This window comes from Alexandromys fortis, unplaced genomic scaffold, assembly GCF_014885135.2.
Source record: "Alexandromys fortis isolate MF-2015 unplaced genomic scaffold, M_Fortis_MF-2015_v1.1 scaffold_271, whole genome shotgun sequence".
Classification (NCBI taxonomy): Eukaryota; Metazoa; Chordata; class Mammalia; order Rodentia; family Cricetidae; genus Alexandromys; species Alexandromys fortis.
The window spans coordinates 130546-158263 of record NW_026068156.1 but is presented as its reverse complement, the minus strand read 5'-3'; the positions used below and the strand labels follow the sequence as shown (position 1 = coordinate 158263).

The following is a 27718-nucleotide window of genomic DNA, read 5'->3' as shown; positions in this document are numbered from 1 at the left end:
GATGAGAAGATAGGGACTTCAGTTTATTTAATTAGGTCCAAATTTTCCTAATTTTTTGTTTGTGTTGTTGTTTGTGTTGGCTTGCTTATTTGTTGAGATATGGTCGCGTGTAGCCCAGGATGGCCCTGAACTTAATGTATGTGATAAAGAAGATGACTTTGCCCTCACCTCCTCAGTGTTGGGATTACAGATGTGTTCTGTTATGCTGGGTTTAATGTGGAATTGGGGATTGAAGCCAGGGCTTTATGAAGGCTAGGTAAGTACTCTTCCAAAGGAGCTCCAGTCCTGGTTGACATGGGGGCTATGGGTATGGCTCACGGGTAGAGCTCCTCCCTAGAATCCCACAGTGAGGGACCAGGGATGGGGCTCAGCTGCAGAGTGCTTGACTAGCTTGTGTGAGGCCATGGGCTCCACCCTTTGCACCACCAAAAGGGTAAATGCCATGGATAGGTTGTAGCTGAGACTTGTATTGTAAGTGTGGAGACTCAATTGTCAGGAATTTGGAAGAGGAGCAGGATGATTGATAGTTGTTGGATGATAGAAATGCATTACTTTTCAATTCTAGCTTTTGAACAACAACAACAAAAAAAAAAAAACCCAGTTTTTGCAGAAACAGCTTCCTGTAGTTTTTCCTTTTTTTGGTGCTTCTGCAGTGTTCCAGGGAGATCTCCTTGGTTCCCAGTTTCCTTGGTGGCTTGAGTCTTACCAAGATAGTGAGTTATTCTGAGTTTGGAATCCAAAGTTTGGTGCAGCTTGTGGCTCTTGGCTCTGACTAGGAGGCCCTGCCAGCCAAAGGAGGTGCCTTCCCCATGCCTGGGGGCCAGCCTAGGAGGCTGCAGGCTTTTAAAGGCCACAGCTTGTGCTGGAGACATGTGTTGCTCTGGCACTGGCTTTGTTGAAAACACATTCCCTAGATAGTTTCTCTTCTACATGACCTCAGAGATTCTCGGGCATGTTGGAGTCTCTCTCTCTCTGTCTGTGTGTACAGTAAACTGATTTGCTGTTTGCTAAGTGTATGGACGGTGGTACATCATCTTGTGTGCTTGCAAGTGGGACTCGCTGCATGCTGGATCTCAGCCCCACCTGACTTTATAAGGTCAAGGCTGGTATGGTTCCCAATTTATGGGCAAGAAATTGAGGCTGGGAGAAAAGTCAAGGGGAAGCAGCTGCTGTTGCGATGGACTGCTGGCTTTGTTCTGAGTTCACAGCCTGAGCTGTGCTCAGGGCCGCCAGCCATTCTCTCTCCTCGTTCCTGTGTCCAGCTGGTCACTGGACCCCTTTTAATGTTTCTATTTTTTATTTTCTATGCTGTGAGTAGGACCCAGGGTCTTGTGCATTCTGGGGAAGTATCTCAGGCCCCACTTTAATGTATTTACTTTGTACTAAGGATCTCAATGTAGTCCAGGCTAGCCTCACCTTAAACTCACTATGTAACCGACATTCCTTCAAACTTGTTTATTTTTAGATTTAATTTATTTTTCACTTTTTAAGAAAGCATCGGAAGTGGTTACTTTCTATGACTAGGGAACGGAATGTCTCACCTTCTTGCTGCCTTGTTAACTGCCTGCTGGTCTAAGCACTTCAACTCTCCAGTTCCGATACCAGGCACCTGCAGACCAGGAGGACTTGGCTGCATCTTGCCAGTAATTATGTCCCTGATTGTGTTCCAGCAGGAACTTCCCAGGCAGTGTTAAATGACTGAGCCAGAATGTGGTCAGAGCTGGCTCCCATCTGATTGGAGTGGACGCCTCAATTGTCCCAGTGCAGAGGATAATTATCTAATTGTTAAAGCTCTTGACCTTCCTGTTTGGGGCTCTGCTTAGCAAATGGGGTGTGAACATGAACTCTTGACTGTCTCCTGTGGCCAACAGATACAAATGACATTATGTATTTATAAAGACAGGCCATTTGCGAAGCCATTAGCTCTCACAGCAGCCTTTACCCCACACTTTGTTCTCCCAGTTCATAAAGTGTTGGCTTATTTCTACCTGTTGAGGCTTAATTGATTCTACATTAATCTTTTAAAAATTATTATTTGTGTGTGCGCACGCGCACACACACACAACATACGCATGCACATGTGCACACGCAAGCAGGTGCAATCTCCTATGCAGAGGAGTGTGGTGGCCAGATGTTGATATAGGAATATCCTCATTTGGATCACCACCTTATTTTATTAGTGAGTAAGTATAAGTATGTGTGAGTGTGGGGTGTGCTATGCTTCACTTTGAGTCAGTGTTCTCTTAGACAGTTCTTGCCTTCCCCCTTGTTTAACATGAAACAGGGTCTCTGGACACCATGTAATGTACCCGGTGCTAGCTGTCTCCAGAGCTTCCAGCCAATTTTCTTGTCTCTGCCTCTTCTCTTGCTGCAGGAGTACTGGGCTTACAGATGCTTGCCACATTTCATTCTTTACATAGGAATAGGGATAAAACTCAGGTTGTCAGGATTATGCTGCAATTTCTTTACCCACTGAGTCTCCAGCCCCAGATTACCTTCTTCCCAGAGATTCCGGTGGTTTCTAGGGATGGGCCCTTTCTGGACCCCATGTCTTCAGCTTACAATGGCCAGAATACATTTGCTTACAGGAGCAGCACACAGTTGGGGATGCTCTTGGACTTGGGCTTTACTCCTTCAGAAAGGTCCCAAGTTTGTAACTGCCCGATTCAGCTATCAGACAATTTCTACATGGACTACTATAGTTTTGCTCAAAAAATATCACTGGTACCTTAGGGAGATCCAAATCTCAAATGTGAATACAGTAGCTACATTAGCAATTTTTATTCTCTCACAATTTCATGTTTATCTATATAATAATCAAAATCATTCTTACCACCTTCTTCTATCCCCTCTACCACCCACTGAACCCCCTTTTCCCAACAAATCCCTCTCCTGCTTTATCATTGTGTGTGTATGTGACTCACCTCATATACTTGGGGTACCTGCACAAGCACGGGTGTGTGTAGCCATTTACCTAAGCAGGGACAACTTCCCAGTGGCTGCACTGCTGAGGATTGTGACTCTTCCTGCTGAGGTTTTTTTAAAACTGTAGTACATTTATTTATTTGTGCACGTGTGTGTTATTTTTACCTTTAATTAATTTTTTAAACTTTCCTTATTACATTATTTTTATTGTGTGTGTAAATGTACAGCGTGGCATGGTGGGGACAGAGGATCCACTTGCAGGGGCTGGTCCTCTTTTCCACCATGCGGGTCCAGGGAATTGAACTCAAATTGTCAGGCTTGGCAACAACTGTCCTTACCACTGAGCCATTTTGTCAGCCCTTAGTTACAGGTTTTTTTTTTTTTTTTTCTGTGACAAAATACCCATGTTGTGTGACAAAACTTTTCCTGGGGAGGTGCAATGCATACGTCTATCACCCCAGATAGGGAACTCATGACAGACTAAAGTACAGACACCACCAAAGTCCGACTTGGTGAACCGATGAATTTTATTTGTGTTGCTTACAGGTGTATGGGTGAGGGGTTACTCACAGGAGCAGAAATGACTCAAAGACAGCTGGATTGCCCAGGCCCACCCCAGCATGGGTGACAGCTCACAGAGCTGTAAACCCGGAGCACACTGCACAGCCTACAGGCATCCCAACACGGTGAAGAGTGTCCTTTCCAGGTGCCTCAGTTGCCCGAAACCTCTTCCAGGCAGCCATCTGGTCCCAGTCTTCGTTTTCTTTGCAGCTTGGCTGTGCTCTTCTGAGAGGGATTCTCAGCTTTTATTGCTCACTGTGACAGGAGGGGCCTAGTGAATCTGGTCAGTTTTGGGGAGTTCCTGAAGCTCTGAGTGGTTTATCTTCCTGCTTTCTGCAGGATAGAATGTTTGAATCTTGAAGGAAACTGGTATACAACATCTAAGAGAAACAATGTAAGGCATCAGGTTCATCTTGGTGCTCACTTTCACCAACGTGGTGAAGGCTTGACAGGGATTGTGGAGGAGATCATGGTGGCAAGAGCTTGTGCTGGAGGCACCTCACCTGTCAGGAAGCCCAGGGCTCAAGTCTCGAGCATCTCCAGCCATCTTCTTCCCCACCCCATGAATGCATTCTCAGGGTTCCACTACCCAGTCAGACAGCACCCCAAGGTGGGATGCAAGGGTTTAAACACACTAGCCTGTGGGGACATTTCACTTTAAAATGTAGTAAGAAAATGAATCGGGGCTAGAGAATTGACTCAGTGGCCACGTAAAGGTGCTTGTGCCAAGCCTGTCAACTCGAGTTCCAGTCCCGGGGCCCACACGGTGGAAGGCGAGAAGGGACTCTCACAGGTTGTTCTCTGACCTTTAGACATGTGCCACCACATGCATAGGCCCAGACACAGACACAGATAAATAAGCAAATAACTATTTAAAAACAATCAAATGAGCAGGGTGTGGCTCCTATGGTAGAGCTCTTGCCCAGCAGGCAGGAAGCCCTAGGCTCTGTCTCCAGAACCACATACGCTAGGTATAATGATGCTGCACACCTGTCATCCAAGCATCTAGGAAGTGGAGGCCGGGGGATTAGGAGTTCAGTGTAGTTCTTGGTTCTGTAGTGTGAGTTGCAGACAAGTCTGGAGTGAGACTCTGTCTCAAAAAAAAAAAAAAAAAAAAAAACAAGTACAAAATAAACAAACACCTTTTAGAATACAGTGTTAGTCATGGGTGATACTTATAAGTTAAAAAATGACCTGAGTTGGATACTGGGACCCAAATGATAGAAGAAGTCTGGCTTGGGCAAAATGCTTTCTGACCTACATGTATCCATACAGGTACCTGTGTGTGCATGTACACACACACACACACACAATATAAAAAATGTCAGTGGATTTTGGTCTGGGGTAGGCTGCTCCTTCAGTCTACAATCCAGAGTGGCTGGGTGCAGGTTACTTTGTAACTTCACTTGGGTATGCAGTATCTGTCAGTCCTCTGTGAGAGTGGAGGCTAGCTCCTGGAGCTGTCCTGGATAGGGTTGATATTTTTGAAACACAAGTGTTTTATTTATTTATTATTGCCCCCTTGTATTCCCACCCCTGTGCTGGGGAGTGAGCCCAGAGCCTTACATGTGCTAGGCAAGTGCTTTCCACCAAGCCTATAAAAAAGGGGTGAAAGAAAAATGCAAATTCTGGAAAATGGTACTCTAGAAACATTTGTGCTGACCATTTCTCTAGCAGAAGCCTTGAATGGCCAATGCTTAGGCAGGGGAAGACAGTTCAAGAAGGCCTTGTGACTGGTATTGCTCGTTTCCGACTGCTTCTGGAAGGAAGTTACTGTGCTTGGTCTCCTTTTGTGCTTTTTCAGTGTCCTATTCCAAGTGGAGCTGTTGACACATTGCTCAGGATGTCCAGAATCAGGCAGGAGGATGAGGTTTGGATGTGTGTGATGGATGTGTGAGTGTGTGTTATATATGCGTACATGTGTGTTGCTGTGCATGTCCTGTGTATGTGTACATGTGTGTTAAGTGTTTGTACATGTGATGTGTGTGCATGTGTGCTCTGTACATATATGTGTGTATTATGTGTGGTGTATGCTGTGAGTGTATGTTATGTGCATGTGTGTTAATGCATGTGTGTGGTGTGCATGTGTGGGGCGTGTGTGCATGCACATTTGTGAACACACTCTTCATTTATTTGTGTATCAGCTTAAAGGATTTTTTAAAAATCGGTATTATTCTTTTTTTTGACATATGTCTTATGTAGATAAGGTTGGCCTCAAACTCATAGTGTATCCATGGATGGATGAACTTGAGCTGATTTTCCAGCCTCCACCTCCCTGTACTGGGGTGACAGGCTTGTGCTGCCAGACCTGGTTTATGCCATGTTCGGGATGGAGTTCATGTTTGTGCCTGCTAGTTAGGCAAGTACTCTGAGCTACAGCCCAGCCCCGAGTTGGGAAGCTTCTTAGAGGAGAGATGTCCTTCGTATTCAAGGCAGAAAAACTACCTTCATCCCAGAGTGTGGTAGTGGGGGCTGCAAGTCAATGCGAACAAACAGATGTACAAGTCACCCTGACCTTCCTCTGTGGTCTCCCCTCTGCACTGCACCTCTTCATAGCATGCTAGAAGCCTCAGTGGGTGAAAGGGCTTCGTGTGTAACACACAACCTGAATCCAATCCGTGGAGCCTATAGGGGGAGGAGAGAACCAAAGCTATAGAATTCTGCTCTGACCTCCACATGTGTGGTGTGCATGCATATGCGCATGCACGTGCGGACACACACACACACACACACACACACACACACACACACACGAGCTCACTTGTGCCATGGCAGGAGTATGGAGGTAGTGGACAGTTTTCTCAGCTGGTTCTCTCCTTGTACTATGCAACCTTGTACATTTATCCATCTCACAGGTCTCTCTTTTTATAAGCAATCCCCTGTCTATGTAAAAATGAACAAGTTTTTCTTTTCTCATGTTAGTCAGCTGTTAGATTAGTTGGGTTTCTAGTGCCTGTGAAATGTGCATGTGAGCAGCAGCCAGAGTGATGGGGACCTTGCTTCTGCACCAGAGTCCTCATCATTCCTCTATACAGCAGAGCCAAAAGCAGTGACTTCTTGCCACAAAACAACACACTTTCACAGAAACAGAAAGCCGGGTTCCAGAGAGATGCACGGTGGTTAAAGGTGCATTCTCCTCTCCCAGAGGCTCAGAGTCTGGTCCCCAGCTCTCTTATGTGGTGGTACACAACCAACTGCCCCAAGCTCTGGCTCCAAGGGATCCTGCGCCCTCTTCTGGCTTGTATGAACACTACACAAACGTGTGCAGATCCTTACACAAACATGTACATAAAAATAAAATAAATTACGTAGAATAAAGCAGCACCAAATGGTAAGCTGGGACCGTTACTCGGCTGCTGGAGTGCTCCACTAGCACCCTTGAGACCTTGGACCTGGTCCCCAGCACATAAGCCAGTCAGCAGTTGCCTACCGATGGTCCATAGCTCAACCCTGGAGGAGCAGAGACTCTAACGACATGAGGTTATAGACATTTAATGGTGGCTACGAATGTTTCCAGGAACTGGAAGACATACAGGTGGAGAACGAAAAGCATCTCTTGGTGCTGGGGCTTAAGCTAGGTTAGAGCCCCTGGTTAGCAAGTTCAAGGCCTCAGGTTTGGTTCTCAGTACCGCCACCACTGCCTCTGAAGAGAAAAGTCACAAAAGTACCTCTCCCAGGGAGTTTGTCCCTTCCATACTCAGTGACACTGTACCGTAGAGAATTGAAGGGCACTAGGTGTGGTGTGTTAGGTTCAGAGTAGGAGCTAGGAACCTGAACACTTCCCACCTTTCACCCCCTAAGCTCATTGTGTGTGTGTATAAAGATATTATCTTGTGAGTGCTGGTGTTACAGGAATGTGCCACCATGTCTAGTTGTAGGCAATGGTTGGGATAAACAAAGGGCTTCCTGTATGTTGAGCAAACACTCTACCAGCTGAGCCCCATCCTCAGTGCCCCCTTCCCCAGTTTGGTGTGACATCCCTGTTCCCCAGGCTAGTCTCAAAACCTGTGATCTTCCTATCTCAGCCTCCAAGTGCTGGCATTACAGGTGTGTGACACCAAGCCAGTTCTTTGTATGACTTTGTTCTTCTGGTTGAGTTGTGACTTTGCCAGCCTGGAGCCATCTGCTAGTCTTTGCACGGCGGAAGGCTTGTCCTCAGGCCCGTCTGTCCTGACACCGGGAAGCGTTGATGAGTGGAGGTTGTAGAGCTTGTCTTGTTCTCTTCACTCTATGGCCTCTTGAATCTTGTGAAATGATTGGCAGATGAAAAGCCAAGTGCCAGACAGTCCAACTCAGCTGCAGCTGACAGAGATGGGGGGGGGGGATGGAGATGTGAATGAAGAGTCTGTGTGTGCTGTGGGGCTGTATCAGGGCTGGACCTGGGGCTCAGGAGGTGGAGTGCTCTCCTGGCTTTTCATGTGGATCCTCACGCTTGCATAACAAGCACTTTATTGTCCCAGTAGAAGATAACATGTTGGCTACTACAGCTGGTTCTCAGCATTCTCTAGACTCTTCTGGTCTAGAGCCAGCTTGGTACTAATTCCTAATCCTGAACATATTTCTTTATACCATGATGAAGGCCTGATATTTCGTGTGAGTATCTCCCCAACTCGGCACCCAGTTTGCTTCTCACAGTGGATGGCAACTGTGTCCATCCCTTGCTCTTGGGATGTGATTGCCCTGTCCCTTTGGTGGCTTGGGCAAGGGATGACGAGTCTTCTTCAGAGGAAGCCATAGCTCCAAGGAAGTTTGCTGCTTTGGGCAACAGGAAACCAGCTTCCAGGCAGAAAAGGCAAAAAGGGAAACTGAGGTCCAACAATAGCAGTGGGGTTAGCACTCAAAGAGTTCACCACAGACTAGATGCTACTTTTAATATGTCATAGATGTTCAGTAGACAGACCTTCGGAACCTCATTAACTGCCATCCCAGACAAACAGTGGACTAGCCTAAGGCTACAGGTGCAGCCATCTTCCTTCTCAGCTCCCTCAAGGCTGTGGTTACAGAAACACTGCAGTGCTCCATTTCTTGTAGGTAGAGAGCTTAAACTCAGGCTCTCACGCTTGTGTGACAAGTACTTACAGACTGAGTCCTTTCAGGGAGTCTCCCCCATGCCAGGTCACTCCATCCCATGCCATTCCATTCTGTGTGTGCACATGAATGTGTACCCTGTGCATGCAGACCCTTGGGGGCCAGCAGAGGGCATCAGATCACCCCAAACTGGAAGTTAAATGTGGTTGTGAGCCACTATGTCTGAGCTGAGAACTGAATCCTGCCCCCTGCAAGAGCAGCCAGTGCTCTTAACTATTGGGCCATCTGTCTAGCCCCTCTTTCTTTATTTTTGAGAGATATTTAGCAATGTTGCATATTATTGGACAAAACAGCAACACCAGCAAACATGAGAAGACAAGAGACAGATTTGTGGAAAGAGCTCCTGGAGAGAGGCCGTGGACTGCTGTCACTACAGAATGGAAGCTCAATCTATAACTTAAGTTTTTTCCAGTGGTCTCAGTAGAGATAGTTCAATAAAACAAAACAAACAACAATAGCAACAACCCTCCCTCCACAAAAAACACAACCACCAACAAAAAGGTGATATTAATTTTAATGATGGCTCTGATTTAAGCCAGTTTATCTGGGTCTCCCTATCCACAGGCTGCTTGTCAGCACCAGAAGGGATTCACAAAAAGCTGGGTGGCGTGGCGCACACCTAAAATCCCAGCCTTTGAGAAGTTAGAGCAGTGGGGTGGCAAGTTCAAGGGCAACCTGGGCTACCTGATGAGATCCTGTCTCAAAAGAAATGAAATAAATTGTGGATGATGAAGCACGCTTAATAAAAACTCAGAGAAATTAGGGTTCAGCCTGAAGATCCAAAAAACAAAGCAGCCAGCCACTGGCTATTCCCTCGACCTCAGTCTGAAGTGGCGATCCTGCCTCCAGGAACCTCAGAATGAGACTGTGTTTGAGAGCCGTCTCCTCCCGTTCTATAATCCTCTCTAGTTCTGGGATCAGAGGCATGCACCTCCCGGTTTCTTTGGCAAACTGGTGTGGCTACTGGGGTTAAAGGTGTATGTTACCATTACCTGGTCTGTAAGGCTGCCCGGTGGGGCTGTTTTACTCTCTGATCTTCACAAGCTTTATTTACTAAAATACAAATGAAATCTACTGCAGGGTGAAATAAATAAAGTGTGTTAGTGGATGTTTTCTCATCACTGCTCCCTGAACACTGCAGCAGAACATCTATTCCTGCAGACTGGGAGTCATCACCGTCTGGTGCTGTTCACGTCTGTGGGAGAATTGTGCTGCTTCTGTGCAGATTCTTGAATTTTATGACGGGGCCTTACATTCGTGGGTCACATATCCAGAACCAGCCCCATATCCACATCGGTTCATTTCAGTGTCTGAGCAGTATGAAAATTAGGAATGAGATAGGCAGGTTACACATTTGTAAGCCTGGTGTGTACACTACAGCAAGCGGGGCTTCAGCTTTTTCCAACTGTCATCTCTCATTGCCCAAGGAATTTTTATGTGGCTCTAGTACATAGGTATATAAAATAGTTAGATGAATCAAACACAAGCATTCACTGATAATGAAACCACAAAAATTCATTAATTTGCGTGTTTTGTGTGTACGTGTGTTAGCTTGTGTGTAGATGCATGTGTATGTGCAGGTGCACATGTGTGCACACATGGATGCATGTATATGTTTTTGCTTGTGCATTCCTCTATTACTCTCTGCTTTCTTTACTGAGGGTCTCTGGCTGAACCCTGGACTTGCTACATTTTCCGCATATCTTCCTCTGTTAGACACATAGGCTGGTCCCATAGCTTAGCTCTTGTGAAGAGTGCTACAATAAACACTGATGTGCAAGCATCTCTTCAGAAACAGTAGCCAGTCACAGCGGCACATACCTGCCATCCCAGTACTTGGGAGGCTGAGATTGGAGGACTAGAAATTCAAGGTCACCCTTGGCTATAAATTGGCTCAGAGACTAGCCTGGGCTAGTCTTAGGACTGAAGTTGTCTCAAAAAAAAAAAAAAAATGAAACCGACTACCACTATCATCACTAACAGAATGTTGTGGGGGATGGGAGAGAGGAAAGTGAGGGGTTCTGTGCTGTGCTGGATGTGGGGGAGAGGGGGTATTCTGTGTCGTAATTGCTGCCACTGGGATGGAGTCCAGCTGGTGCTGCTCGCATGTGCATGAGTTATCTAGCAGTGGCCACACTTCTAGAGAAAATGACTCCTCTTCTCTCCGCTGTCATCAGTTGCCCACTGGGCTAGGTTTGGGGCATAGAGCCCCTCCCATTCCTGCGTTAGAATTAGGGAGTGGCTTGATCTTTCTCAGGGAACTGCAGCTGCTGTGAGTTCGGGAGTGCAATGGCCATGACAGCCTTTCACCGCATTCATCCCACTCCAGCTCTTCCATTCTTTCTGTGCCCTTGAGACTTTGGGGTTGGTATAAATGTCTCTCCTAGGGCTGGACACTCACTGTTACTCCCAGTATTTGACTAATTATGAGGTTCTGTTCTGATTACTAAGGTGGCCAGACTTGATAAAAGACAGCTTCCTTTCTTTTTTGTTGATAAGGTCTTTCATTGGGTTGTGTTAGAGCTTGGCTCAGAGGGGAGGCTGGCCAGAGGGTCCTATGGATCCTCCTAGCTTCACCTTCCTAGAGTTAGAATTACAAGTTCAGGCCACCCCGCCCCCCAACATGGGTTCTAGATGTCAAATCCAGGTTCTTGTGCTTGTATGGCATCCTAGTTTCTTTTCTGTTGCTGTGGTAAACACTGACCAGAGGCAACTTAGGGGAGGAAATGTGCTATTTAGAGGTCACAGTTCATCACAGAGGGAAGTCGGGGTAGGAACTCAAGTCGTTCCTGCTTGCTGGCACGCTCACAGGCTCATGCTCGGCTAGCTTTCTCGCACAGCCCAGGACCCCCTGCCTAGAGAATGGTGCCACTCATCATGAGCCCTCTGTATCAGCTGAGATCAAGATGGTTTCCTCACAGACCAGCCTGATCAGACTGGAGCTAATTACTCTCTTTGGAGGAACTTCTGGGACGTGCAACCTCCCCACAGGCCCCCGCCACAGTAAAGGGAACACACATTGTTCAAGTTGCCAGTCTTACTTTTCTTTTTGAGATAGGGTCTCATGTAGCCCAGCTGGCCTCAGCCTCACTAGGCAGCCAGGGATGACCTTGAGCTGCCTGTCTTCTTGCTTACACCTCCTGAGCGCTGGGATGGCAGGCCTTTTCCATCCAACCCACTTTAGGTCATGCTTGGAGTGGAAGCAGAGAGAGCTTCATGAACACTGGGCCAGCACTCTACAAACTGAGCCCCAGGCCCCATCCCAGCCCCAATTGGCAGTCTTAAAAGCCATTTATGAGTGAGCTGATTCATAGACTGTCTGGCCAGGCTGAAAATAGCCGAAAGCCTGTGTTTAGGGAATCCAAGCACCCCTTTTGTATTCATTATCGCCATCATGACTGCTATTGTTATCCTGAAGAGTGGGGAATAGACTGAGGAGGCTCTGCCAGTAGTAAACTTAATGCCAGTCTAAACTCTTCAGATCCTGACTGCCCTTCCCACTGTCACCCCCACTTCTTCTCTGTGTGCTGTTGCGTATGCCCAGGATTCTTAGATGCCTTTTTCTTCTCTTAAAAAAGATTTATTACATTTTATTCATTTATTGGGATGTATGTGCACATGCCACAGAACACGTGTGGCAGTTGGAGAACAATGTTGTGGAGTTGGTTCTTTCTTTCCACTATGTGGGACGTAGAGATTGAACTCAGGTCACCAGAGTTGATGGCAGGTGCTTTCCCCCACTGAGCTGTCTCCTCAGCCTGCTACTTTTTAGTCTTTGAGGATAATGTGTGTGTGCACCAAGTTTGGAGGTCACCTTCGGGTGCCTTCCTCTACTACTCTCCACCTTAGTTTTGGGTGTTTCTCACTGAACTTGGAGCTCACTGATTGGTTAGATTGACTGGCAGAGATCTGCTTGTCATCTTCCTGACTCTCCCTCCAGCTCGCTGATTACCGATGTGAGGTTATTGATGTGATTTTTTGGTGGATGCTGATGATTTGAACTCAGGCCCTCATGCTTATGTGGCCAGCATTTACCACCTGAGTTGTTTCCCAGCCTTGAGATTTTTCAGGGTTTTTTTTTTTTTTTTTGTATGATATATCAAAACAACATTGATTGCTTATCAAGGGCTTTTAAAATTCTGTTTATTTATTTTTTGGGTGGCATGCTAAGGCATGGGTGTGGAACTCAGAGAACAACTTGTAGGAGTTTGTTCTCTCCTTCCACCATGTGGCCTCAGGTTGTCAGGCTTGGCCAATAACACATTCACCAACTGAGCCATCCTGTTGACCCGTCCAACTCCAGAACTTTCTCCTGTTCACAAACTGAGGAAGTTCTGTCATTAAACACCAATTCCCCTCCCTGCTTGGTGCTGAGAACCTGCTTTGCTGACTCTGCATGGATGACTCTAGAGACCAGCACCATGTCCCCATAGGATCATTTTCACATGCAAAGCATAATGTCTTCAAGTTTCATCCATGTTGTTGCAGGTATGAGGACTTCTCTCTCTCTCTCCCCTCCTCTTTCTAACTCTCTCCCTCACCCTGACCTCTCTTTCTTACTTCTACCCCTCCTCCCCCATCTTCCTTTTATTCTCTTCTCTTGTATCATGCCTTAAGAATGCCATCTACCTTTTTTCTTTTAGATTTATTTGCATTTAAGATTCTGTTTGTATATATACACATATGTGTGTATGTATGTATGTGTATGTATGTGTGTGGGCATGCCCAGAGACCAGAGAAGGTATTTAACTTAGGTGATTGTGAGCAACCTGACATGGGTACTGGTAATCAGCCTGGGTCTCCAAAAGACCTGCAAGTTCTCTTAACCACTGAGCCATCTCTCCAGCCTGCCATCCACCTTAGTAGAGATGAGGCCTGTCACTGGGGTGGATGGAGCTCACCAAGTCCTGCAGGTCCTAGGGTTACAGATGTTCACCTCCATGCCTGATGCATGTGGTACTAGGGATGGTACCCCAGGCTCCAAGTATACTGTGTTGTGGTTTGAATGAGGAACGCCCCCTACAGGCTTTTGTATCTGAACACTTAGTCTCCAGATGGTAGCACTATTTGGAGAAGTTTTAGGTGTAGCCTTGCTGGAGGAAGTACATCCTGGGGGCAGAACCCGCCCCCCCATGGATGGAAATGTGACTAGCCAGCTTCCTGTTCTTGCCATCATGCCTTTCCTTCCTTTTGCCATGCATTTCCCTCTATGGTGGCTTCTAGCTTTCTGGAACCATCAATCAGAATAAACCCTTTCTTCCCTGTGTTGCTTTTGTTAGGGTATTCTGTCGCAGCAACAGAAAAGCCACTACAACACAAGGCAGGTCCTCTACAGCTGAGTCCTGGTCCCAGCTGTGGCTCTGTCACTTCTGTCCCCTCACTTGCATGGTCCTGCCTGTCCTTTTCAAGGGTGTTGCTCTCCAGATTCTTACTGGGGGCGATTCTGTATATGTCTGGGGACATATTATCACAGCTCGGAGGTTCTACTGGCATAGGACTGGTAGGTGAGGACAGGGTAGGTCGGTCAGACATTGTGCAAAGGAAAGGTTGGTTCCTACCACAGAGAACAAGCCAGCTCAAAATGTCTGTCATGCCAAAGCTGGTAAAGCTACCTCTTAGACAGCAGGCAGGTCTGCTGGGAGCTTGAGTTGGTGACATGGGACTTCCCAGCAGTAGTATTAGCAAGGCTAAACTGAAGAGTGAAGAGTGGGGGCGGGATTTTATTCCCATCCTCTCTATAAAATTCTCTTAGAAAGGAGTGCCTGTTGTCTCTTGCCTGGAGCATGCTATTTGTGGATCTTTTCAGAACAGTTTCGGACTTTCCATATGGCTGGCTCCAAGGCTTTCCATCCGTGGGACAGAAAGCACCTGCTTGCCCCTCCCTGACCCTGTGCAAATGTAGTTGTCCATGTTTCCGTTCACAAGGGGTCAACAGATCAGGCTGTTGGCTTTTGTTGCCAGTCGATTTAATTTGTTACTCATAATAAAATCCGGAACTCACCTGGCTGAGAGCCCTGGGCCATTAAGAATGTTTGCTGGAATACATTGCACAGACTGGTTCCTTGGGAAAGCTGAGGCTAAAAGTGAACTCACAATGAGCAGGAGGGCTGGCAGGGAGAAGAGGATCGGTCCCCCAAACTAAATTTAGCTTATTGCTTAATAAACCAGCAGATTTATCAGAGGGCACACCCTCTGTGCACAATTTTTCTTTCCTTGAGACAGGTCTTGTGTAGCCTAGTCTGGACTCCATTTCACGATGTAGCTGACTGAGGATATCCTTGAACTCTTCTGATTCTTCTGTTTCCACCTCCCCAGTGCTGGGATGACATGGAGGCATGGACCAGCGGTCCCAGTTTAGGTAGTGCTGGGGATGGAACCCAGGGTTTGTGCAACCTAGGTGAGCTCTCTATCCACTGAGCCACATCCCCAGCGCACGGCTCTAGATTGTGGAACAGAAGTTGATTGATGCTCCATTTCTTGTACAGAATTTAAGAAAGGCCACAACCATGGTTATTGCTTAAATCTTCAATATTCTGCATCTGGCATTAGTGGAAGAAACAGGCATTGTAAAATTTGGTTTTAGCTCCTTTAAATGGCTGTGCAGAGCTATGGCAATCAATGAGGTGTGCTGTGCTGTTCAGCTGATGAGTGTCTTGAGGATCAAAAGTAACTGGGCTGTGGCTTAGTGGGTAGACTGCTTGCCTAGCATACACAAACACTGGGTTTCATCCTCAGCATAAACCCCGTGTGGTGGTGCACGCCTGTTATCCCCGCATTCAGGAAGTGGAGGCAGGAGGTCAGTTTTTGATGTATGAGGTCTTGTGTCTAGAAATAAAACAACAAAAACCCAAGTTGCATTGGTGAACACCTGGCATAGTACCTTACTCAAAGGAAAGCGCTGACATCGCTGTACAGAATAGAACAAGAGAATTGCGGCCTGTGAGTTCATGGCGTCTTAGAGATGGGGAGGGCTTCTTGCCTAGTTTAGAGAACCATTTCCTCCTTGGTTAACTTCATAAGGTAGGCCTAATGACACACCATTTTCGGAAAGGCTTAGAGAAGTTAGGATGCTTGACCAAAATATCCCAGCATCCTTTAGGGAATAGCAGATTCTCCCCAGGTCTTTATGACCGTCTGGCTTTAACTTCTAACCACAGATGTAAATACTCTGCCTGACGAGGCTCTGCCCTGGTTCTCTAATTTTAGCTCACTGGCTCACTGGCATCAGAGGGCTGGAGGAACCTTTCGCTGGTGTTCAGGGATCCTACATGAGTGGGTGGAGACTTATTTGCCCCTCCACCCCATTTCCATGGAGCCAGCATCAGTGAGCAGGGCTTTTCTTGGCTCTTCCCATAGCGCCCCTGCTGTCCTTTCTTACACTCTTGAGAATTGTTCTCTGCAGCTGCGTATCTGCACAAGTGTGTTTTGTGTGTATTAAGACTCTACTTTGCTAAAACAAAGTTTCTATTTGGGTATTCACTGCTTAATTTTCAAGGATTTTCCCTCTCCTTCCATTGCTAAGGTACATTCAATTTTAACACTGTATCCTGTGGGACTCAGTGAATGATGGAGAGCCAAGGGCAACAACTGCCAAGGTAGGAAGGGGACTTGGGGACAGATTTTGAGTGTGAGAACCCAGGTGAACCTTTGATCTTGAGGCTTCAAAGGAAGAGTTGGAGCTCAAGTAGAATCAAGAGTCTTTAAGGGAAGGTGGAGCTGGCCATGAAAGGGGTTAGGTCCCATGGAGGGAGACACTGATTGTGTTTGCCTTAAACTGGTTTCAAGGGGCAAACATCTGAGAGCACTGAGGTGAAGGTGTTTTTCCTGTAGCTGCAAGAGTAGGAAGGGGTGGGGGTGCTTCCTTGTATATCCTTTTCCACATTTAGGGCCAAATTTCCTGTGATTCTCCATTCTCTGGGCAGGGTGGGAAGATAGAACTGGGTGGACCTGTGTTTCCCTTAAGATTATAGCTTCGTTTCTCTTAGGGAGAATTTCTTGATTTCCAGCTTCCTTGCAGTCTCAGCAACCCCTTCCCCCATTTCATATGTGTAAGCTGAATTAGCGGGTATACCCTTCCCTTAAAAAACAAAAACAAGGCAGAGTCTAAGTTCAAACTTGAATAAAGACTCTCTTGGCTTTTACATAAAAAAAAAAAAAACAAAAAACAAAAAAAACCCAAAACCAAACAGCTCATTTTAATTCTGAGCCCAGATTTCACTCAAGGCTCACGTTCCCAATTCCCCTGGTATCCCACAATCATAGGCTTCGTGGAGGAATGTGCTCAATAGCTCTCAAATTGCGGTTTTCTGAATCTTGATTTTTGAGAGGAAAATTGGGCATTCCATGTTCAAAGGGCATTCCCTTTCAATCCTGAGTGTTCTGCTACTGTGTGGGAGCCCTTGCAGACATTTCCAGGCTGTGGTAAAGGGCAGTGTAGGTAATAGTGTGAACGAAGTCATTTTACAACCTTATATTAGGGTTTTAAAAAAATACTTGTTTTATTTAGATTGCTTGATAACCCTTTTGGGTTGGAGCCTTTGGGGAAAAATATGAGGAGGATGAAAGGGAAGATGGAGAGATTAGACCTTGAGTTCAGAAGTTCAGGGACACTTGGAGGGATCTGACTGTGGCTTTTCTGGGAGGGTAGGGTAGGGACAGGTTTCCCTGTCTTTCCTTTGCCTTTTTCTTTCTTCCTTTTTTCCCCTCTGTGTATATGTGTTTATGTATTGCGTTTGTGTGTTTACATGCATGTGCATGCAGAGGCCAGAGGGCAGATCTCAGGCGCCTTTTTGGATGGCTCTTTATTGTATCATTATTTTTTGACACGATCTCTCACTGAACCTGGAGCTTGAGATTCAGCTAGCTAGCTGGCCAAGATGCTCCCCTTGGAGCATCTTTTCCTGTCTCTACTCATTCAGTGCTGTATTGCTGCCTCTGATTTTTATCATGGGCTTGGGAGCTCCAAACTCACTCCTCATATTTGTACAGCAGCTACTTCAGTAGCTATGCCCAACCCGCATCGACCTCTGGCCTTTACACCCATACATGTGCACCGCTATATAGTACATATAAAATAAGTAAATGAAGAAACAATAAATAAACAAAATAAAGTAAAGATTAGGGTTTTCTGAGGAATCTATTTTGTTGCCTTGTCTATTTCATATACCACACATGTGTGTGCACACATATATGCACATACATAGATAACACACACAAGATACACGCACATGCACACACACCCAGCCTTCCTAGTATTGGGAACCAATTCAATCAGGAACTAAACTAAAACTTATATCACCTTTGTTACTGTGAGATGAGATCTGGTGGCCAGTTTCACTGTGTTGGTGGCAGTTCAGGACGCTGTCTAGCAGTGTCCTGCTTCTTGTCCCTAACTCCAATTGGCTTGTAGCTGCAGAGACGCTCCTGCAAAAAGATACCTGTGGACTTGCAGGAACCCTAGCTGGCAACGGACTGACTTTAGAAAAGTCATTGATCACACGAGCTGACCTCTTCATGGCTGAGGTCACCCCTCCCCAGCCCCCCTTGCTAAGTGAGCCTTTCCCCATTCTCACTTGCTCTTCCCTCTGGAAGCGGTGGTAGGTACTTGCTCTCTCATCTAGAAAGTTGTGACATTTAATCTCCTCCACTCTCCAGTGACACAGAAAACCTATAAATATGGCTTAACAGGAGTAGAGAAAGATCAGCCGGGAATCCCAGGCACAAGGCATTAAGAGGGACTGAGAGAAAATTGTTGGAGATTTAAAAGGAGAAAATGAGGGCTGGAAGGATAGCCTGATCACTAAAGCATTTGTGAGCGGAGTCAAAAGTCCCGAGAACCCATATGGAAGGTAAAGAGCTAGTTGGAGTGTTACAAGCTTGTGTCCCCAGGATGCTGAGATTTGAGGGAGAGAGGTACATGTATGGAAGCTTGCTAGTCAGCCAGCCTGGCCTGCTTGTTGAAATTTAAGGCCAATTTGAGATGAAAGGCCAAAAAAGCAGAAATTAAGGTTTCCTCTCATGTCCTTCTAAAAAGTACATCATGTACCTACACCCACACATGTATACCTCTTACACAAATATACACACAGGCATGTGTGTGTGTAGGTACACAGGAGAAAATCAGAAAACTCAGGCAGACTCCAGTAACACCTGGATTCCTGGATCATGTAGCTAAGGTGCTGGGAGATGTCTCAGTACGTAAGAGTGCTTACTACACAAGCATAAGGACCTGAGTTCAAATCCCCAGCACATATGTAAAAAGTTAGGTATGGCTGCATGTGCCTCCCTGTAGGTAGAGACAGACGGATCCTGAGAGCCCCCAGCCATCCATCTACCCTAGCCAGAACACATGAACTTCCCTTTCAGTGAGACCCTGTCCTCAAGGCTACAAGGCATTGAACAACAAAGATTCCTGACATCCTGCTCTGGCTTGTACATGTGTACACAGTGGCATGTACACTCAAATATTCACATGCAACACACACACACATTAGGTAACAAGGAGTTCAGATAATACTGTTATTAAGAGCATGGTGATGGATGGGGCTGATACTAAACAGTATGCATTTTAAAGTACATTGGGAGTATTAGAGAAGGTAGTCGTCTGTTAAAGAAAGCAGAGCACACCCAAAGCACAGACATTGCTTTGCACTGTGCCTCCAGTTGCCAGTGTTCTTACCTGGAAAGTAAGCTTCAAGGAGCTTAACCAAACAAACATAAAAGACAGTTTACTGCCACTTAGTCTTTTAAAATTATAATTCAGGGCTGTCAAGAAGACTCAGCAGGTAAAGATGCTTGCCACCATGCCTGATGGCCTGAGTTTATTTCCCAGAACTCACATGGTGGAAGGAGGGGACTGACTCCCCAAAGTTAGTTGTCCTCTGACCACCACACTTGTATGGTGGCTCAAATGTGCATCCTCTCTCTCTCTCTCTCTCTCTCTCTCTCTCTCTCTCTCTCTCCCCCTCTCACACACATGAACACACAATATTGTTGCCCCCCCACCTCACTTCTACTGTTAGCTGCCTAGAATGTGTGCATTCTATACATACATGAGGAAAACATTTTTTTTTAAATATTAAAAAAGAAACACAGGTCCATAACTCTTTGCTGGAGAGATTTTTCAGAACAGGCTGGGGTAACTTAAGAAGTAACTTTTCAGGTTCATTTTTTTTTTTTCTTCCAATCAGGGTCTCAGTCGAGGTTGGCCTCAAACTGCTTGAATAGCAGAGGATGACCTTGAACTCCTGACACCCCTTCCCCCAGTACTGGCATTAAAATGCCCAGTTTATGTGGTGTTAGGGATGGGAGCCAGGGTCTCCTGCCTGCTAGGCAAACACCAGCTGAGCCACGTCACCACCCTCCCAAGGTGGAAACTGGCATTGTCTGGATACTAAGTCCTGGTAACTCCACCCCTCAAAGGTGTCCTGCACCAGACTCCTCCTTCCTGCTCACTCTGCCCCTTGGCTCCCCACTCCTCCTTGGATTTGTTCTTCTGTAGTTAAGTTTGCCTTTCATCATCTGACCTATGCATAGGACTCTGGTGATTCATGCTTTGGCATATCTTGTATCATTCTTCCTTGCTGCATAATCTATTGCAAATATAACCATTGTATGATAACCACAAGTCAGTCCCTTCAGGGGGCCACTTTCAGTTCTGGGTGTGCTGACATTAATGAAGTAGCTATTATTTTATTTCCTCACATCTAAAGGGGAAGGTTATTTTAAAAATAGTAATATATCAAGTAATTATGCACAGTATATGGAATATATATGTATGCATACTTGGGATATATACACACATATGCGTGTAGTATATGCATGTCTGTAGGTATGTGTGTCCCCACGTGTGTAGGCCAGAGGTCAATGTCCATTGCTTTCCTTGCCACTCTCCACCTTACTTTTTGAGACAAGAGTCTCAGTGAACCTGAAGCTTACTCATTTGGCTAGGTTAGGCAGCCAGGAAGCTCTAGGGATCCCCAGATCTCCATCTCCTCAGTCCTAGGATTACAAACTAGTACTGCAGGGTTTTGTTGATGCAGTCTAGAGAGCTAAAGCCACGTCTTCTTCAAAGCTGCATGGCAAGGAAGTACTTTACCAACTGAGTCATTTCCCCAGTGCCCCTCCCCCCAAATATCTATCTATCTATCTATCTATCTATCTATCTATCTATCTACATATCTATATCTATCTATCTATCTATCTATCTATCTATCTATCTATCTATCTATCTATCTATCTACATATCTACCATCTATATCTATCTATCTATCTATCTATCTATCTATCTATCTATCTATCTATCTATCTATCTATCTACATATCTATATCTATCTATCTATCTATCTATCTATCTATCTATCTATCTACATATCTATCTATCTATCTATCTATCTATCTATCATCTATCTATCTACATCTGTATCTATCTACATCTGTATCTATCTACATCTGTATCTATCTATCTATCTATCTATCTATCTATCTATCTATCTATCTATCTATCTATCTATCTATCTAATCTATCCTATCTAAATGAACGACTGAGGGGCCTGTTAACTGCATAACTTTCCCTAACTCTTTAGAGTACTGATATTGAAAACAAGCCTGGAGTGTACAAATTTGCAGTCTTCAATTCAAAAAAACCTTGATGTGACGACACCCTTGCCCCCTTTCCTGTCCAATTCCACAAAGGGGATCCAGCTGTGTGATCCCGTTGAGCCGCTACCCTTCATTGGGCCTCTCTCCAGTTGAGGCCTGGGGCCGGGTGTCCCAGGCTGTGCCACGCGGTGACCGGATCTCCTCGGGGCACACGCTCAGCATCTCGCACCACCCGATGGATGCATCTTGCACTCTGCAACCCTAGTGTCGCCTTTTAGGTTATTTTTTTTATGGGGAGGGGAGGGCTTTCGAGACAGGGTTTCTCGGCCCTTTTAGGTTTTTGCAAAGCCTCTTGCTTTCCAGGCCAATCCCATGCAGCCTGCACCTCGGAGAGGCCCTCTCGCGGCGTCCCAGACACGGGTAGCTGGCGCAGCTGGAGGCTAGGGAGGCTAGAGCCCCCGCGCACTTCGGGTGGCGGAGCCAGCAGGCCGCAGCACGCCCGCCCATTGGCTGAGCGGGAGGGCGGCGCTGCAGTCGCCATCCGCCGACCTGGAATTCAGCGGAGCCGGAGTGCTGCATGCTTTTGTGTCGCTCGGCCGCCGCCGTTCACGGGGGGTGGGGCTCCGAGTAGCCAGGCCGCACCCTTCGTTTGCATACTCTCGGTTGCGGACTGAGGTTGTTGTTGTCTCAGAACCTCTAGGTGCGCACACAGACACTCCCCAGCCCCCGCCGCGTCTACAAGCACCGTGTGCCTCTGGAGAGCTGTGCAGAGAAGCAAAGTTGTCTCCAGCGCGCCTGCGCCTATCCTGCCCCTATTGTCCTGGTACGGAAGAGGAACGCCTTCCAGTTTCAAAGTCGCGTGCTTAATGAGGGTTTAGTGTTGACCACAAAACTGTCAAAGTTCAGGATCCTGCCCCACCTTAAACCTTATTAAATAAGGTTTAAATAATTTATTTATTTCCAAGTAGTAGGAATTTGACTTGCGGGACTCAAACTTCAGAGAACAGGGGCCCAGGAATGGAAACCAAAGACATGACTATAAGGAGTTTCTAAAATTCACAATGAGGGCAGGAGAGCTGAGAGGTCCTGACTGCGACTGTGACCCTCACTCAGGCCCATGATGCAGCTGTTCCTGTTTGGAAATTTCTGGAAAGCAGTGGTGTTTAGGAGTGTGTGTGTGTGTAAGCGGCAGGCTTTGGAAAGAAATGTCATAAAGTGTTACTAATGTGTGCAGTATTGTGAAGACACTAAAATAGTGGTTTCCCTGTTTCGTTTCACGTGTGTAGTTTGTCAAGAAAAGGGCAAAGGGCTTAAAGCTTGAGAAGCAAAGGGAGGGGGGTTGCAATGCTGCATTTCTGTGGACTAGTTATTTATTTACAATGCACAGCTGGTCTTCTGCTACAGTAGCATTTAACCTTCCATTGGACAAATGGATTGTTCTTTTGATGCAGTTAAAAATATTTATTCCTTGTGTGTATATGTGTGTAGAGGTCAGAGTTCGGAGGACAGCTATGCAGAAGTTGGTTTTTGCTGTTCTGCCATGTGAATCCCAGGGCTTAACTTGGGTCCTCAGGTGTGGCAGGAGAGCCTCTGCCTGTTGAGCCATCTTGCTGTCCGCTGATGCAGTTTTGGGCTTAAATAAAAGTTGTAGGAATTGGATTACTGTTCGTCAGTTACTGATATTTTTACCCTGTCTGTTTTTTATTTCTGTAATCTATTCCTATGCAAGTATTATAGACTTTTTTTCTTCATCATTGGAGTCTGTAACAATAATCATGTTCCTTACTTCTTCAGTGGGTTTCCTAACCAAAAAAAAAAAAAATTCCTTACACAGTAGTACAGTGACCAGAACCAGGAACCCAACACTAGTAGAATATGTTAATCCTCTTGGAAAAATCTCATCATTTGGAGCTGTTGTGGTAGTTCAGCCAGTAAAGGTGCTGGCCATAAAAGTCTGCGAGCCCAGCCCACATGATGGGGGACAGAACTGACTCCGCAGTTCTGCCTGCGCCTTCGCACACTATATAAAAGTTTAAAATCTCACCGACTGTTCCAATAGTGCTCTTTGTTGGAGTGTTTTTTCTTCCTGATCCAAACAACACTTCACAGTTAGTAGCAGTCTCACCTTCGTGTCTTTTTGTCTGTACAGCTCTTCAGTTTATTTACTTATGATTTTATCACATTTGTTTGTTTGTGTTGAGAGGGCATGAATATGCCAGGGGGAGCTCGTGGATGGAGTTCAGAGGATGATTTTGAGAGCCAGGCTCAGTTCAGTCCTCCACTATGCGGGTCTCAGGGATTGAACTCACGTTGTCAGGCTTGGCAGCAAGCACCTGTACTGGCTGAGGCATCTTAGTGGCGTCTGTTTGTTTGTTTGCTTTTCTTCGTACAACAGTGACATTTTTGAAGAACATTGGACTGGGCAGTTGTTTTATAGAGTGTTTCTAAGATGAATTGTTATTGTTTGGAGAAAAAACATTCAAATACTGTTCTTTTCCCAACACACCCTATCCAGAGGTCAGTGCTGGGTTGTCTCAGTGTTACTGGCAAAGCTATTTGAAACAGTTGTGACTGCAGTCATTAAGAAGAGGATCTTGCAATCATAAGACACATGCAGGATAAAGAATTCATGCAACAAAATTTACTCTTTTTATTACTTTGGTTTCGGTTGTTGTGATGGACACTGTCTTATTGGTTCTATTGCTATGAAGAGACCAATAGACTAGAGGCCAGCAGACCATCAAGTACAAGTGACATCTCCCCTAAGGGTGGGTAACAGACTAGGGAGAGAAGAGTTGGGATAATCATTTTGGGGAGTTAGGTAGAGGTCTGTCCCTATAGGGAGCAAAAAGGCCCTCGTGTCCCCTTCTGTCAATCCTTATTTAAGTAAAAGCCCCACAGGCTTGCCCACAGGCCAGTCTGATGATGGAAGATTTTCTTAGTTGAGGTCCCCCTGCACAGATAACCCTAATTTGTGTCAAGTTGACAATAAGCAAAGGAAAATGACCTGCACACCCTGGCTACTGGTTTGCACTCCAAGACTTTCTTTTTCTCCTCCTCCTTCTTCCCTCTCTTCTCTTCCCTCACCTCCTTTTCTTCTCCTTTTCGTCCTCCCCCAGCCCTGTTTCTCTTCCTCCCTCCTCCCTCCTCCTCTGGTTCCTTTTCTCTGTTTTCATATAGTCCAGGCTAGCTTCCAACTTACTTTGTAGCCAAGGTTGACCTTGATCTTCCTGACTTAGCCCCTAGAGTGCTGAGATTGCAGTCAGGCAACCACTTTGGAGCCCAGGACTCTGCATAGTGAAATTTTACCAGTTTAGCCATAGGTTCCCCTGCCCCCGCCCACAAGATTTTCACTCCCCCCTCCCCAGCCCAAGCCTGTGTCCTGCAGTAGCAGGTGTGAGCAATGGGAGAACACAGCTGGGCCTTGTTTCTTCTGGAGGTCAGGGGTGGCATTGCTGTACCACCTGTGGTCTGCCCTTGCTCAATAGGAGGAAAACCGCTTGTTTTCCTCAGATGTGTATGACAACACTCAGCATGCTGTGGGTTTGATGTGTGTTTGTTGAATGACATCAGAACAGTTTACTAAGTGGTGTATGGAAGAACACAGCTATTTTTCGGGTACACCCTCTGGCTCTTGTACTGAGTTTGTAGTAAAAAGAGTGCTCACAAAAGAACCTTTATAAAACTTTTTTGAGGCAGGTTTTCATATGGGCTGAGGCAGGCCTTTCACTCCTTAGCTTACCAGCCCTGGGATACCAGGCAGGCCCTTCTGTGTCCCTTTGGATCTGGAGCCTGCACACAGTTTACTGTGGGTTGGGGTCCGACACTTAGCTCCTTGGGCTAAAACACTAGCTTAGTAGGTAGGGGGCCCTGCTGTTCATCCTCAGCACTGCAAGGAACCAAACCCAACAGACCAAGCCAAACTATTTCTCCTCAAACCTTTCTCCTTCATAAATTGTTTTTACCTATTCTTTGAGAATTTCATTCATTTTAAAACGTAGTTTAGTTATATTCACCCCCGACTCCTCCCCCATGTGTTCCTTCAAATTCCATATCCACTGTTTTAAATTCACAGAGTCCATTAAGTGCTGCCGGTATGTTCATGAACGTGGGGCCTCTCCATTGGAACCTGGGCATTTTCCGGCTACAACCTGAAAACAAAAACAAAAGCAATCAAAGCCAAACTTGAATCCTTCCCCTACCCCCAGCAGTCATCAGCTGCCCATCGGCCTGGGATGGAGGTGGGCTTATTAGTCCCCCCCAATCTGTTTCTCCCCTTTGTAGTCATTCCTTTCTTGTTGCTTTTCCAAATGGACAGCCGCTGTTGTTATCTGTAGTCACCCTGCTGTGTCTCGCGACTCTGTATCTGTTACTTAGTACTGACCTGCCAACTTCTCAGAGTATGTCTCCCTCTGGAGTCCTGTCCCAGGCACCGGTTACCACCAGCTCTGGCGCAACCTGTGGTTCATCAGTCACCAACACCAAAAGAAAGAGACAAGATAGAGATTGAGGACTGGAGAGATGACTCAGTGGGTAAAAGCACTTGCTGCCCAAGCGTGAGATCTGCGTTTGTAATCCCTAGCACTTAGAGAAAAAGCAGGCAGTGGCCATATGCCATCCTGGAACCCCAGTGCTATGGAGTGGCCCTGGGGCTTGCTGGTTTCTAGCCTAGCTCCAAGGTCTCAAACGAATAGGCCTTTGTTGGGTTAATAAATAAATAATAAATAAATAGAGGCCATAAGATTGGGAAGGAGATGTGTATGATGAGGGAGGGGTTCTGAGGGGCGTTGGGGAGTGTTAGATGGTAAGTATGATCAAGATACACTGTGTGCAAGTATGCATTTTTCAACAAGTAAATAGTAAAAGAAAAGAAGATGGCTCCTAGATCCCTTCCTCTGGTCCCTGCAGGTGCACCCCCCCCCCCATATACAGGAATAAATAAAATTTAAAAGCGAAAGAGTGATTTGACCATGCCCCTCCCTTACCCCCAGTTCCCTGGTGCCTCTACAGCCCGATCCTCCCCAGCTCCAGACTCTGGTAGCCAGTGAGCTGTGCCTGCCTTGTCACGATGTTTTCTTTCCCTCTTCCCGGATGTCCTATAAATGGAATCCTGCAGTGCAAAGTGCAAGATTGAAGTGCCTGGCTGTCTGCCCCTGGCTTTGTTTGCAACCATTGGCCGCTTTTAGTATTGTGTGGGCTGCAGAGCTTATGTGTTTGGGAAGTGTTTATTAGGGCTTTGATGAAGCTTCTTGTGAATGAAAAAGGCTGACCCTCAGCTGCAGCCCTGGCCCAGGAAATGGGCTTCTTCCTGCTCTTATGTGTGTTGTATGGGAGAGTCCATGTCTTTGTGAGCCTAAGATAATCTCCTGCTTGAATTATTGCTTCCTCCAATTGAATTTCAGCCCTCAGATCTCCCTAGACAGAGCCGGACTAATGATGATAATGTTGGCACAGTTGGCCCTGCTTGGCTTTGCCTTCTGTATTTCTGGACTCATAATAGCTGGGAAGGGACTGGGGGAGGTGTTTCAGGGTGCTGTCCTCTGAGCTTAACAGGTCAACTTCATTAGAGTAGCTGTGACTACCTACAATAAACTGTTTCTTCCACCTCCCCCGCCCCCTTGCTTCAGCCCCCAGTCAGACCTGCAAATTGTTGATAAGATATTCTCTCATGTGTGGATCACTGGATTACCCCCACCCTAACATTCTAGCTGCTCTCTCCTGTACCTCCCAGTCAGATGTATATGCCCATGAACTCATGGTCTTCGTGCTAGGGTGTATAGAGGATGGAGGGGAGAACTCTATCTGTGCAGTCCTGAAGACATCATCGTCCATGCTGGGATGAGGCTTTCCTGTGATGTTGCTGCTTTGGGGCCCCCCAAGCTCCTGTGCTCTGTACATATGTCCAATAAACTCCTTGGCTGTCCAAGTTGGACCATGGCAGAATTACACTTATGTTTGTTGTTGGTGCCCATAAGGAAAGGAGGGTAGACTGCAACAGGATGTGGCTTCGTAGTAGGCTTGCCAAGTGTGCATGGAGACTTAGACTCTGCTGGTGTGGGGAGGGAGGGTCTGTGGGGCTTGCTGGCCAGCTAGCATAGTCTCATTGGTGAGCTCTAGGTCATTTCCTCAAGGTGGATGGCCATTTCCTTAGCCTCCCCCGACAAGATGTTTAGTCTCCAAATCTGTTCTGCCCCAAAGAAGAGTTGAGAGTTGGCTGTCGTAATTACAGTTGAAGTTGTAGTGCATTGAACTGAAACATAAAAACTTGGCTCCTCCGGCGAAATCATAGTTTTTGTGAAGGGATTGTAACGTGGTTCAGTGGCTGAATAAAAACAGCATGGCGGCTCATTAGAAAAATTAATAGAATTAACATAGTTGGGCCTAGGGAGGAGGCCGAGTAAGAGTTTTTAATATGTAAGCATGGAGAATTGAGCTCAAGTCCCCAACATCTATGTAAAGAGCAGGGAATAGTCATGTATGTTCCTGAGCGTACTGATTGCCAGCCCAGCTCTAGGTTCAGTGAGAGACTCTGTCTCAAGGGAAT

The 27718-nt window shown here is 46.3% G+C and overlaps 1 protein-coding gene and 1 long non-coding RNA gene across 4 annotated transcripts in view; one reads left to right on the top strand and one right to left on the bottom strand.

Moving 5' to 3' along the window:
* Insr (insulin receptor) overlaps positions 1-27718 on the top strand; it is a 144487-nt gene that overhangs the window by 55020 nt on the left and 61749 nt on the right. The gene's annotated exons all lie outside the window — the stretch shown is intronic.
* On the bottom strand, positions 24941-26239 carry LOC126491594 (uncharacterized). The gene is made up of 3 exons (XR_007589424.1): positions 26160-26239; positions 25559-25632; positions 24941-25325 (listed from the first exon to the last, which is right to left on the bottom strand). It is a non-coding gene; the product is annotated as an uncharacterized lncRNA (long non-coding RNA).